We start from the raw sequence: 13,497 nt of genomic DNA on the forward strand, positions 1-13,497 counted from the left end.
CTCTAATTATTTCTCATCTCTATAAGTTTCGGTGCTTTAGTGTCAAGACATAAGCAGAATGCAAACTTTTACCTGATACTGTAGAAATCTCCACCAAGGACTCATCTTCATGCTTTTTCTTTGAATATCAATTTTCTATTGTTTAAAAATAGAGCAGTACTCTGTAGTGTTTTATTAAGGTTCCTTTTCAGATGGCTTCCTTCTGCTCTTTATTAGTTTTGGACATTGGAATTTGTATTTGTGGCTGATACACTCATGGGACTCAGGGAATTGTGATTCTGCAGGAAAAAAAAAACCTATTTACTCCAAGGATTCTAGATCTTGGAAGTTAAGTGCCAGGTGAGCCTACTGCAGAAGTCTAGACTGAACACAGGCTCAGAACTGCTTAAGACATCTGATTTCTGCATTTGCTAGTGCTTTTTTGTCCTTTTAAATTCAGTAACGAGGCAGGACTTCCACAACATGCATTTAGGCTAGAAAACAATGTACAAGTGAAAATATTAATTTGTCTAATTGATTACTGGAAAACAGGGGAAGGTCAGAAAGGCAGATATACAGTATAGAAAGCATGTGACCTGGATGGTCATCTTTTCCCAAATGGGTTCTTCAATAGAAGGATTGGAATGGGATTTGGAAAGCTCAAGAAAAAAAATTTCTTATTTCGTCAGTCACTGCTTTTCATCCTGCCTAAAGAGGAGGAATGTGAGAAATGAATTCCTGGCCTGTTTCTGTTCCAGCACAACGTTTGCCTCTGGGGTTTGCAGTTATTAAGAGAGGTGGTGATTCTGCTCTTGGAGACCAGCCAGGGTAGCTATTACCTAATCCAAATAAAGAACCTATCCAACAGGTGTAAGCTGCCTTCCTCTCCTACACAGTTTGAGGGAGCAGCAGAGTGCAGGCTGTCATAGGCTGTTTCTCAATTCTGCTTGCACCTTTGCATGGATTCAGACATTGTTGGAAAGGAATTACAGTCATAATCTTCTATGAATCTCCACAGAAGGCACAGTAGTTACCACCTTTCTCTGAAGCCATTTCTGTCATATGTTGTTACCTGCCGATCTGACAACCTAGCTTTAATGTCCAGAGCTGCACTCTGAACTGTGCCTCATCTAGCATTCTATGTGTAGCTTAATGCTTGTAGAAATTGTTCTATTTCTATACGAGGATCCAAAAGTTCTTCAGAAGTGTATGGCTGGTATAAGATTGTCAAACTTTTTATGAAACATTTGGTCTTTCAGTACTTGAGTCATCCTCACTATTTTCAAACCAAGAGACAGAAAGACACCGTAAGACCCTTTGCTGAATTACTTTATTTTCATGGCTGCTTGCCTAAAATGTCTAGAATACTGGTAATTAGAAGTTTTTCATGAATATGGAGAAAAAATATCCTGAGACAATGCTGGATTACTTGGGCTGTGAACTTTCTTTTAATGAAAGAATTCCAAAAAGAGCATCAAGATCATTATATGCTGAAATAGCTAGTATTTCAAATGACTAATTTGCTGCTCAGTCTGTTACACTGGAGCTCAGCAGTTCACAGAGGGTCATCTAATGAGTGTCAGCCTGTGCTCAGTACTGGATGACTATGTGAAGAAAAGCTTCCTGTTTTCTTCCATTGAGGTTCTTGTCTAGCAGTTGTAGAATTTAGCAAGGATGGAAATGTTTTGTCAATGGGTCTCTTATCTGGCTTCCATTTGGCTCCAGTTCAAACATCTGCCTCTGAAACTCAGTCACTACAGTTTTTGCAGAGCTGTATGGTAAAACTAAGCCACTCTGCCGCTTCCGAGTTTTGCTTGAAAATTTTATTGTGATACTCGTGAGCTATGAGATTCAGGCTATTATTAATAAATTTTTCTCCTTAATTTCAGCTCCCCCAGTACGATTTATCTAAATTTCTTTGAGCAGAAGTTAGTTCTCCTTTTTTTTTTTGTGGTTGAATGTAGCCTCTGTAGAAGAGTTGCCAAATTAATAGTCAGCTCTGCCAAAAGACAAAGGCAATCTTGAGTTTGTAATACCGAGACAGAGAACAACACTGGATATGTTAAAATGTTATATTATAAATCTATAGTGCAGTCCCTTCTAAGACTTTTTTTTTTCAGTTACTTCCTATAAGCTTTGTCTCTGTTCCCAGTCAGACTGAGGTTTAGGCTTTCACTACGTCCGAGATGAAGAAAGTACAAGAAGTGTGATGTTCCAAGTTGTATAGGGATTCACTTTTGACTTCTGTAACATGGCTGTTAGAGGCCCTTTGCCATGTTTGCTGTAGCCTGGCCTACATTACCCTCTATAGCTCTTTGCAGTTCTGCCAAACCTGCTCTCTCCTTTAACCATAGTCCTGAAGGTCTTATTCCAATCTGTCTCAGCTTCTTACTCTGCCAGTAAGAAATGTTACTTAGTCACATTCTGCCTTAGCCACGTGAACAGGTTAGTTATGCACTTCATAAGGAAAGTGTTTAAGATTGCTGCATATGATTTTATCCTAACATTAATAATGTAACCTAAGAACAACAAAAATGAAAGTGATTTCTTACTATCCACTGGAACTGATTGCCACATTTCTAGTCAGGTCAGTGTCAGGAAATGGTCAGCTCCTGAGGACATTTTCAGTTGCACAATAAAGGTAGAAGATATTGTTTAAGAGAACAAAATTTATTGTTTAGAACCTAAACTAATTTCTGAGTACTGTTGGCAAATAGTTGCATAATCACCAATAATAGTGGTGGTAGGCTTTCCTAGAAGCTTCTGGCACTGGAATCGCCAGTGGTATCTCACTTGTTTTTGAAACTGTTCTCAAAGAGTTTTTTGGGCTTTGCAAATCACTTAATTTCCATGACCTGGGCCAAAGCTAATGAGAGAGAAATCTATCTAATTAGTACAGATTTCTGTGTTGTCAGTGGACAGCTTGGATTCTGCCATCCTTGCACAGGTTCATCTTTTAGAACTCACACAGGCAGTGTGTTGGCAAGCATTCAGCAGTGATACATGGCCAGTATTTTTCCAGAACCTTTGTTTCATTAGCTCCTGGGTCTTTCAGGACGGCTTTCTCAAAACTAAAGGCACAACCAATCTAGCTCTGCATATTTTTTCCTTGTATCTTTTGACAGATTTATCTAACTTGGTTGAGGGAGGCAGGCAAGCGAGCTTCTCTGTCATCAGTGAGAAGCTAAAATGGCACTCCAACTTATACCAGACAGCTTAGATTCTGACTGCTATTAAAGTCAGAAACAAAGGATTCTGCTCTTCTCGTTGTTTAACATGCCGCAAATATTTCTTAGCTCACTTCTTAGCCAAGGTGCTCAGGCTCATCAAGAAATGATGTTTTGTTGACAGGCTCCCTGAACTGAGTTAAATGCTGAAAACAATGTTTTTCAGTTTTATTATCTAGGAGTTTCTGTGTTTAAGTTGTTCTGTCATTTGTAGTGATAAGAACAGTTTAGGGCATTGTGGGTGCGTGCATATACCTGCCATGTGCCCAGGTTCCAAAACAGGTTCTCCTTTTTGTAGTTCTATTTTATTTCTTGCCTGGAAGTCTTGAGTGGGTTGGGAAAGCAGAAGATTCCACCCAGATATCTGGCATCCTAGGCTTTCAGGAACCCCTAACTGTCTAGCTCTGATCTGCAGTGAACCTGAGGCATTCTGGAAGAATTACCCCCATCTGGAGTACTGTGTCCAGGCCTGGGGCCCCCTGTGCAGGGAGGACATGGAGCTCTAGGAGGAGGTCCAGAGGAAACTAGAATGATCATTTCATAGAATGAAACTAGATGATCATTGTGGTCCTTTTCAACCGAGGCCCTTCTATGATTCTGTGATTCTATGAATTAGATGTGCTGCCCATCCACTGTATAGTTAAAGCGTTCATGTAACTGCTTGTGGGCTGCACTGCATGTATTTTACTGCTCATGTGCAAATCAACACGGGCATGGTAAATCCAGCACGTCTTAAAATCACATCTTCCTCTGAGATTGAAAGATGTGGTAATTGTATTAATCTTGGCAGCTAAAGCTAAATTTTTGTAAGAATATACCTGTTTCTCTTTGTTGCATGTGTACTGCCTTGTAGTTCTGCATCTCAAGGGTTAGTGGTAACTTTCCTGTCTTCCAAGTAGCATGTCTCAAGCTCCCTGCTGTCTCTGGACAGGTAGAGACAGTCCATCCTCTGTCCTGTGCTCCACTTGCCAAGTGGCTGGAGCCTGTTTGTTTGCATAGCAGCTGGGTGCACACTGACTGTGAAGAGACTGTACTGCACTGATGCCTCTGGAGGAAATGAAGAGAGAAGGCAGCAGGCACTGATGGCCACAACAGACCTTCAGTTTCAAGAAACTCTGCAGTGACCTTAACACCTCCCTAACTAGGCAGCACAGAAGTGCCAAAGCAGCAGCAGCAGAACATGACCAATACCAGTTCTGTGCCAGCACTGACTTCCCTGTTCCTTTCTCCTAATACCGTTTCTCCCTTTTCTTTTTCCCTTTGAGGAAATGTCTGATTATGAACTCAGTCTGTCTGCACTACACCACTCTTCTAGAGGCTTCATGCTTATATAGTCTTTTTCTTTCCTTCTGCTGTAAAGATGGCCCTTCTAATACCTAACAACAGCAGAGTGCTATCCTTGATCAGGAGTAGGAGTCCTCATTATGAGGCAAATCTCACACAGATCATTCCAATGTTGATTTCCCTCAGTTGTTAAACCACTGTGAGAGGCTCCAGCTCACAGTGTCCTTTTATCACGCTGCCTCCAGGGATGAGTGTTGTGTTTAGGAAGGCTTGTATAGAAAAGTCCCTCTTTAGTAAGAGGGGCTATTTGCATTAGAACATACACAAGGCTGATTACTGTTGCCTGGATTTTCTTCCTGTCTTATCTTATACGCCTAAATTAATTAAATTTCACTATTTCCATGGGAGGATAAGTGAGAATGGGTGTAATGATTTTTTTTTATTTTTATTTTTTCTGTGACCCCATCTGGTCCTCCTGGGCAGCTCTGTCACAACCGTATTCACTTATGGCCCTTGAGAAACAGTAGTTCTGGGAGCCTTGAGTCTGGGGGTTGATGTAGAATTACTATATTGAGAGGAAATTTGAGGAGGGAGGGTGAAAAACAAATTCTACATGAGTAGCGCTCCCTGTCTCTGGCTTGTACGAGTTCTTTTTTCATATTAGATTATTATGTGGTATTATTATATACTACATAGTAGTGCATGGAGCAGCCTTCCACCTCCCCGGTAATCTCTAATCTTTGTCTTTAAGCATCTGCCAGGGTCTCTGGTGACAACTTGTTAACTTTCAAGGCAAACTGGCTGACTACACCTTCATAAATACATGGCTTGTCTTGTATTATTTCTTATATATTTTTGGTCACGCTGAAGAAATGTGTGATGGCAGGTTCAATTACTTTCATCCTGCTTGGAAATTGCCCCGAGCCTCAGCACCGCAGGCTGGCACTGCCTCGAAGGATCCCTGCTTCCCACAGCCAGGCCTTGGCTCTGGCTGCTTGGAGCCTCTGGGAGAGGAAAGGCGGAAAGCTCGTGACTTGCCCAGACAGTTTGAGGCCTGGCCCTGCAGCCTCAGCTCCCCAGACACTGTTGAGTCGGACTTGGCTGGCAGCCGCTGAGCTGTTACTTTTCCGAGGTAATAAGTGAGATTAATCGCAGGACCCTTTCCAGAGGCGAAGGGGGTTTGGGTTGAGTGCAGCAAGAGTGCAGGAGCCAGTGCTGGGTCTGGGAGCTGGAGGTGAGAGCTGAGTCTCAGCATCAGGGCAGAGCAGGGCGCAAGCAGACTGGTGCATGGCCTGCAGCTGCAGCCTTGGGCATTCCTGGGGCTGGTTCCATCTGAGTGAAGGGGCACAGCATCTGCGTTACCTCTGAGGGTTTGCTGAGCTTGGGCAACTGTGTTTTTTGCAAATAGTCCTAGTAATGTGAGAGGACAGGTTTCTCTTTCAGCACCTGGCTCTGACTTACTATGACTTCCTTTCAGAGAAGGTATGAAGATCTTTTCCATTATTCCCACCACGCAGCCTGTGTTGGTAGGTGGAGGGCAGTTAACAGCATTTTTATGCCTTCCCTAAAGATAATACAGCATCACAGTTTTTGATTCTTTCTTCTCACCTGCCTCCCCTAACTGACCTTTCTCCAATGTAAACATAGGATTTGCCATCCTGGATCAGTCTGCTAATCTTTATACTTCACCTGTTTTGTCCTTTGCAGTAACTAGCACTAATATCGTCAGTAAAAGTGCAGAACTTTTTGGCTAGCAGCAAATAAATTTCCTGTCTCTGGGAAAAACTTGCTTTGGCCCTCCAGCTGCTGATGGCTGACTTACATTTCTCACCATATTTTCTGTTCTACATAGGTAGCCTTGCTGTGGGTGTTGTGGTCATTAATCACATTTTACTGTCTGGAAAGGTTGTCGCCTCATTCATGAGCTGTAGCAGTGAGTTCCACAGGTGAATTTTGTATTACGCAAAAGTCTTCCTATATAATTTTTTTTCAAATTTGCCATTAGTCTCTGCCCCTTTAATATGTCAAGGCAGACAGAAGTGCTTTCTTTATTTTCTGCACTATTTATTCTGTATGTTTCTATCGTCTCTTTCCTTACTTGTCTCTCCTGAACTAAACAGACCCATTCTTTTTCAAGTTCTGAATGGAAGACTTCCAGCCTTCAAATAATTTGCTGGCTGTCTTTATTCAGATGACAGGACTTGAAAGCAGTACATCAAGTAGGAGTGAAACACTGATTTTATGTGATGTTGTCATTTTTAACTTATTATCTAACTCATAACTTGCATATACTTATACCTTGCTGGCTTCTGACCATGCTAAACATTGAGTTTTCATTAATATATGGTTGTTTTTCTTTGACTATGCAGTTAATGTAACACTGAGAAACAGGTATAGGCAGTTCAGGCTGGTGTGATTCTTTTTTTTTAATTCTCACCAATGAACTCTCTTCTGGCTTTTAGCTCATATTAATAGATTTTGTTGGCTGTGACAGAAGCTACATGCTGTTCATGGTTCTAGTAACCATTTAATTTAGTATAGACCTAATTTAAATCTTTTAGGATCTTTTCTTATACCGTCTCTCCCAAGCCATCCCTAATCTTAGAACTTTAAAGTATTCTGTAGAGTTTCTGTGTGCTTTATATTGTAAAGTCATCTACAGATCTCCTTTTTCTCTGTATTTAGTCAAATCTCCCAATCACCACCTAGAAATTGCTTTGCAGAGTGGTGAGCAAAGGGTTAATGTGGCCACAGCTCTCACTTCAGTAGTTTTTGGTGGGGAGATCAACTGCTCTGCCTCTCTGGGCTTTCTAGGAAAGAGGATACCCTAGCAGCCCAGTGCTCTGCAGGAGCTGCTCTGCCTAATGCAGCCTTTCTCTGTAGAAGAGTTCTGAAAGGGTTACAAAGGAGCCTTGGCTGTTTCCTTGAGCTATTTGGAAAGGACAGGCCTCAGACAGTTTGGCAGGAACCTGGGGCCCTGTTTTTTCCAGCCCAGCCCTTCCTTCTGCACGGAGCTGTCAGGGAATCCCACGAATGTCTGGTTTCTCCCCTTTCCTAATTTTTTAACAATATTTTTATCCGTTCCTGGCTCTTTCCCACACAGGGACCTCAAGTTTTGTCCATTGCTTGGCTCTGCAGGTAGTGAGATGGAAATGCTACCATGCCACAGCTGTTGGATTTAGTTCACAGTTGTGTGACTGAGAAGGGCACTGGGAAGCTTCCCAGAAGAGTGTTCTTTCTGGCATGATCTTAAGGTAGGTCCGTGTGACCTAAGAAAACAGGGATTGAATGGGCCCATCTTTGAACTGTGCTGTTCCTGTGGGTCACCGTAAGGCACTTGAAGCCTCAGAGTGCATTGTTCTGAATCCACTCCAGTAGACACACAACAAACTTCTGCTTTGTAACAATGGATAGTCCCTTTTAGGCTAGTCTTGTAATGGACAAGACAGTTTAGCAACCCTTCCTTCATTTGCCTTATGCTCTCCAGGGCTGTCCTGAAGCTGAACTCATGGTGAATATTTTGGAGGTTTGAGTTTGCACTGTACCTTTTGGTGACAAAGAAGTGGATTTGTGTAGAGTGAAGGAACAGATGTCTTAATGCTAGAAATTTTGGTTACTGCTCAGAGCAAAGTTGTCTCTGTGTTGGAGATACCTTGCTCTGCAGCTGAGAAAGCAAGATAATCCTAACTCGATTTTTCTTTCTCAGTAAGCCTCTCAGATGCTGGGAGCAGTGTGTGATCTGAGATCCATGTGGAAAGCCTTTCCAGAAGGCAGTCTTCTTGTGGGACAGTCCCTGGACAACCCTCTGAGTTCAGCAGCCAAAGAGCCTGAAGTCGAACTCAGATAAATCAAGGGTTTCAGTGACCAAAAAAGAATGCCAGAGCAGAAGGTAGCAAAAGGGGCCAAAGGCTTTTTCTTCTTCCTGTTAGGCTTTGTTTTGGGGGTACCTTCCCTTGTACAGCGAAGTTTCCACTACCAGTATGTGTTCACATTTTCCATCCAAGCCAAAGTCATGCTTTGGCTTGGCTTGTTCAGGATGAACACCATACTTTTTGATGTGTTGTCCTGTGATATAACAGGAATTACCTTCCAAGAGTGGAGAGAAACCGCTTTCCTGTCCCTGAAAGTGTTAATCAGCCTTTCCTATGAAGGTCCTATTTTGTCACCTAATTTTCCCTACCTTTCGGACTGGGGAGGTTTTGTAGCTGACAGAGGAGTTGGTGAATTCTATGTTGCTATATTCTATTGGCTCCATAACAGCCTGTTATTCTCTGGGCTTCTCTGGGCTGCAGGTATCAATCAGCAGCCGTTTGTGAGCTATGCAGGGCTCCAACATTTAACAAAAAAAAAAAGCCAAAAAACTCTTTTGAAAAAGGAGGAGGGGAAAAAAAAAAAGGCATTAAAAAGTCGGAAAGTATTTCAACTTCCATGTGTATGTGGTGACAGCTTTGTTTGGAGATCCTCCTTACTAGCTCATAGGTTTCTGAAGTATACATACAAATTGTGAGATCTGAAGAACTCCCCTGGGGAATGCCAGTTTTTGTTTAGGGTATGTATAGTGTGAGTGAGTAGTGCTGGTGGTGTTTTCTTAGTCTTTACCTAATGCTGTATACTGCCAGCCAGGAAGCAGTTTGACCAAAACGCTCTGGGTGAGAGGACTTGACTGATAATAAGATAGAATGCATTTCAGTAGCTTAGAAAGGCTGGACATTGGGCTGTCCAGAACCAGTGCTTATTACAAAGATTTTTAAGCGTACTGGTAAAGGTAGGCTCTACAGCAGTAGGATAAATTAAGAATTATGTGGAAATACCAATGTATCCAGGATCCTTTATCATTAGCAGCTGTTCCTAGATGTTCATTCTGTAACAATAGTTGGATGATGAATATCCTCCTTAAAAATAAATAAATAAAACAACCACCAGGTAATGTTTAAAGTTACCAATTTCCAGAAACTCTCCCGTTGAATTTACTGAGCTTTTATTAGCATTTCTCATCCAATTACTGTCCTTACTGTCCACAAGCAAACCAGGTGGGGAGAGGCCAAGGCAGCCTGACTGATCCAAGTCTACTGAAAACTGAAATTGTGGTGTTACAAAAAGCTTGAAATAACTTCTTTGCTAGCAAGCGTGTTCTTATTGAATGCATTTCTGATCTCAGCTCCATTAGCCAATACTTGGATGCAGGATTCTTTAATGGACTCATGATGCTTAAGTTTTTGGTTTTTCCATAAATACCTTCAGCTGGCTGATACTTTAAATGGCAGTTAAAGGCTGTCCAACATAAGCAGTGAGCATGACAAAGAGAGCACCATCTCAGTCATTAGGAAGAATCAAATGGGGAAAATAGTGTATATGGAAGATGCAAGCACAGGCTCTTGAAACTCTCCAGGAACCCCAAAAGCAGTACTTCAGAGGCTTTGTTCTTAAGATAGGTGCATTGCTAAATGCGTCTCTTCATTAGAAAAAACTGCATTTGGTAGCTCCAAAATGTTCTCTAGGAGATGAGACTTTTGTCCTACTAACAGTGGTACCCTTAGGCTTCTGTTTTCAGAATTTCATGTCAAAATATCAAGGAACGTAGAATTTCTTCCCTATGAAGCAGTGGGCTGCCTGTTAGGATTGTTTGGAACAGCTGTTGTAGGGTTTCGTTTTGAGTGTTAAGAATCTGCTGATTTTTTTTATTTTTTTTTTTTTAATTTTTAATTTCTTCATGGAGGAGCTTTGATTTAACATGGAATTAATTTAATCAGACAGCCATAAGAACGATGGCTTTGTTACTCCTTCATGTTCACAAGTATTTCAGTTCTTAATTTTAATTTAATTTTCTCTGAATAAATGCATATACCGCATTTAAAAATATCAAATAAAATATCTTATTAGCAAAATAATTTTGGAAGCCGAGTTTTAGTAGTTGGGCTAATTTGGGATAATTTTCAAGAAATTTAAATTCAATCAATTTTTAGATTTTTAAAAAATATGTTGTCATTCTGTTCAGGATTTTGGTTTTACATAACTGTTTTTTTTTTTTCCCCCCCGATGATCAGAGTCATCTCATTTCCATGTGAAATTCCAATTTTCTGCTGATTATGCTAACTTGAGTGATTTAAAGCATTTAATTATGGAGTTGGAGCTATTTGTTTTAAGGTCGCTTCCAACACAAGCCGTTCTATGAAATGCAAAAGTATAAAATATGAAAGTGAACTGATGTTATGCACACATTTCTACATTGTTACAAGTCGTGTGGGACAAAATGATTCATGTCATGCATCAGTTTTCTTTATAGGTGTTTTCTAAACAGAATAAATTCCTTGTAAGTGTATTATTATCTCTTAGGGCATTGTAGAACCTGAACATGTGACTATAAATATCATTAGGCCTGTGTTATTGAAGAGCATTTCTGTGGAAGGAAAGAAAACTGTATTGCTGCATTTGTTTGTAATCTGCAGGTCTCGTTCTGGAATGATGTAAATTCCTGCTATACGAGTAGTTTGAACTATGAAATGGTGGTATGTTTCTAGGGAGCAAAACCATGTAACACCTACTCTTGTAATTTAGTTCCAACTTTGGTCTGATGTCCATTTTTCACCTTTGTGCAATTGAGAGATTGCTTACTATCTTAACCTCTGCCTAATCCCTAGAGAGCCAATAGCACAGTGCACAACAAAAGATTATCCTTTGTGCAAATATTACTCTTTTCAGCTCAAGGCATCCAAAAGCCACATTTACCTCTTCAAAGAACAAGACTGTAGTAGTGTAGCAGTACTGGTGTTTCTCAGAAAAGTCTGTCCTGTTTAGAACATTGGCTGAAACGTCACAGAAGGCATCAAGTATGAAGACGCATATAAAGTATAGTATAGTGCATATAGTATAGTATAGTAAAGTATAGTATATGTAGTATAAAGAAGGCATATAAAGATCTCGTTTGGACATTTGTTACAATTGTCATGGCCCTTTCCTGGTGTGCCTTATCTATGCAAGGAAGGGACTCTTGAAAGGACATTATTCCACTGAGTGGCTGGGATATTTTAGTCTGTCCTTATAAGGATTTAGCATCTGCAACTGCATCTTTGATCTGTTCGTGCTTAGCATTGCATGCAATCACTTGGTGAAATTCCTGAAGTACTGATTCCATGGTTCCCATCTGTGTTCCCAAGTCTGGGAGCTTCTGACTAATTATAAAGTTTTCTCTGTATACTGTAGGAAACAATTTCATTTTGGCTCCAGAAGAAGGGATTGGGTTGGACTGGAATATAGGATTGCATAATTTTTTTCAACTTTAACCACAAATTCCTATGAAAGCTATTGCGTTTCTCTGTAGATACCTGCTTTTAGCTTTTGGTTTCCGCTGTCACTAGAAGTATTCAACGCTCATATACAGTCCAGAAGCAATCAGTCATTAAGGAAGCTGAGCAAAGTTGGATTTGCAAGAGAGCAGCACCATCCCATTCTACCTTTCTCAAACCCCTGAGGAGAAAACATGGACGGAGTGTTCAGTTAGGATGACCAGCAGAGCTAGCACAAATGTGTCGTACACTTTTCTGGTTGTACTGGAGGAGGACACATCACAAATAGGTGTGCCTGTTCAAAGGGACTGAATTTAAAACATTCTACTTCTAGATGCTGCAAATTAAACAAGAGCTTATCCTCCACCTCTTAGCCTGCCATTGGATGCAAAAAGCAGAATTTTCATGTGTAAGAACTCAAGCTCTAGGTCATCTACATAAGTTTTTGTGCAACTTGAGCATCTTATGCAGCCTGGGTCTGACACAGAGAGGGATCTTTCAACAAACCCTAAGTCTGGGAACTGCCTTTTAGATCACACCAGTTCTTTGTACTGTACATTAACTATCTGAGCATCCTTTTACTCACTTTATTTTAATGACAGATTTTGTCTGCTGTCAGATTTGGTAGCTTCGTGGGGAAAGATAGGATTGACCCAGGTAAGCCTGAGTTTTTTCTTGTACTTTCAGTGGTATAATCACAAATTCCCTGTTCACTATACATAACTGTGGTCCATCTGCTGGCCTGCTTGGTAAGCATGTGCATTGCTGCCAGCTAAGGAAAGAGGGAGGCAACTGGATGTTTTGGGGCTCTCCCACAATTTTCCACTCCAGCACCTGCTTTGGAAATGGCCAAAGAATTGCCAAACATGCTGAAGTGGTTAAGTGTACCAGGTCCTAAAGAAGCTAAAGGGGAGGAATGGTTCTTGCCTGATGGGTTTTCAAAGGGAACTGAGACTTTGAAGTTTTGTTTTAGCAGCTGCCAGGTATGCTGCCTCAGCCCGTGCTGCACTTCTGCCCCCAGCCTTCATGCATTACATTCTTCTTTACACATGCCAGAATGGAGAAAATAAATGGGGAATAGAATTAATTAAACCAAGAGTGTGGATATTAGCAATAGAGTTGCTTTATTGTACCCTTTGGGTTAGAGTGCCAACATATCAGGGAAACACCTTGCACTTGCTTTGGCCCGTTAGAGGAACAAATTTGTTCACTTTAGTTTTTTTTGCTTATCAAATTACTGCCATTCTGCTTTAATTGTTTCAGCCAAAATCAGGACAGTGATTCCTCTCAAAGTAATTGCTGTAGTTTTACTATTTTGTTCTGTAGTGGCTACATGAAGTAGGCAGCAATTTATGTCCATAACGCCCCAGAATTCCTTTCTCAAAATGATGAGACCAGATTATCTTTCCAGTAAGGAAATTAAGATCCAGAGAACTGTGGGGGGCTGAATATTCCTGTCAAAGCAGGAGTGGGCACCATTCACTGCAGTAGCTGCTGGAGGTAGTTAGCTAGGAGCTTCCCCTTTGCTCACCCAGTTCGTCTCTGCTAGAAAGGAGGTGTTTTATTTCAGTTTATTTACACTAAATATTGAACTCCTTTATGATAACGTGAACTCCTCAGTGAATTTTCCTGTGGAAACACTGGCTTATGGGAGATGCTATAGGCAATACTTAAGCTCTGTTCTTTTCTGCATATGAAGAGGTAGGTAGATCCCAGTAGGAGAT

General features: G+C 41.0%; 1 protein-coding gene across 2 annotated transcripts in view; it reads left to right on the plus strand.

Annotated features, from left to right (window-relative positions):
• TTLL5 (tubulin tyrosine ligase like 5) overlaps nt 1-13,497 on the plus strand; it is a 128,704-nt gene that overhangs the window by 68,107 nt on the left and 47,100 nt on the right. The gene's annotated exons all lie outside the window — the stretch shown is intronic.

The sequence above is a fragment of the Lagopus leucura genome, unplaced genomic scaffold (assembly GCF_019238085.1).
Source record: "Lagopus leucura isolate 7727_CA_CO unplaced genomic scaffold, USGS_WTPT01 Super-Scaffold_1, whole genome shotgun sequence".
In the NCBI taxonomy this organism is placed as follows: domain Eukaryota; kingdom Metazoa; phylum Chordata; class Aves; order Galliformes; family Phasianidae; genus Lagopus; species Lagopus leucura.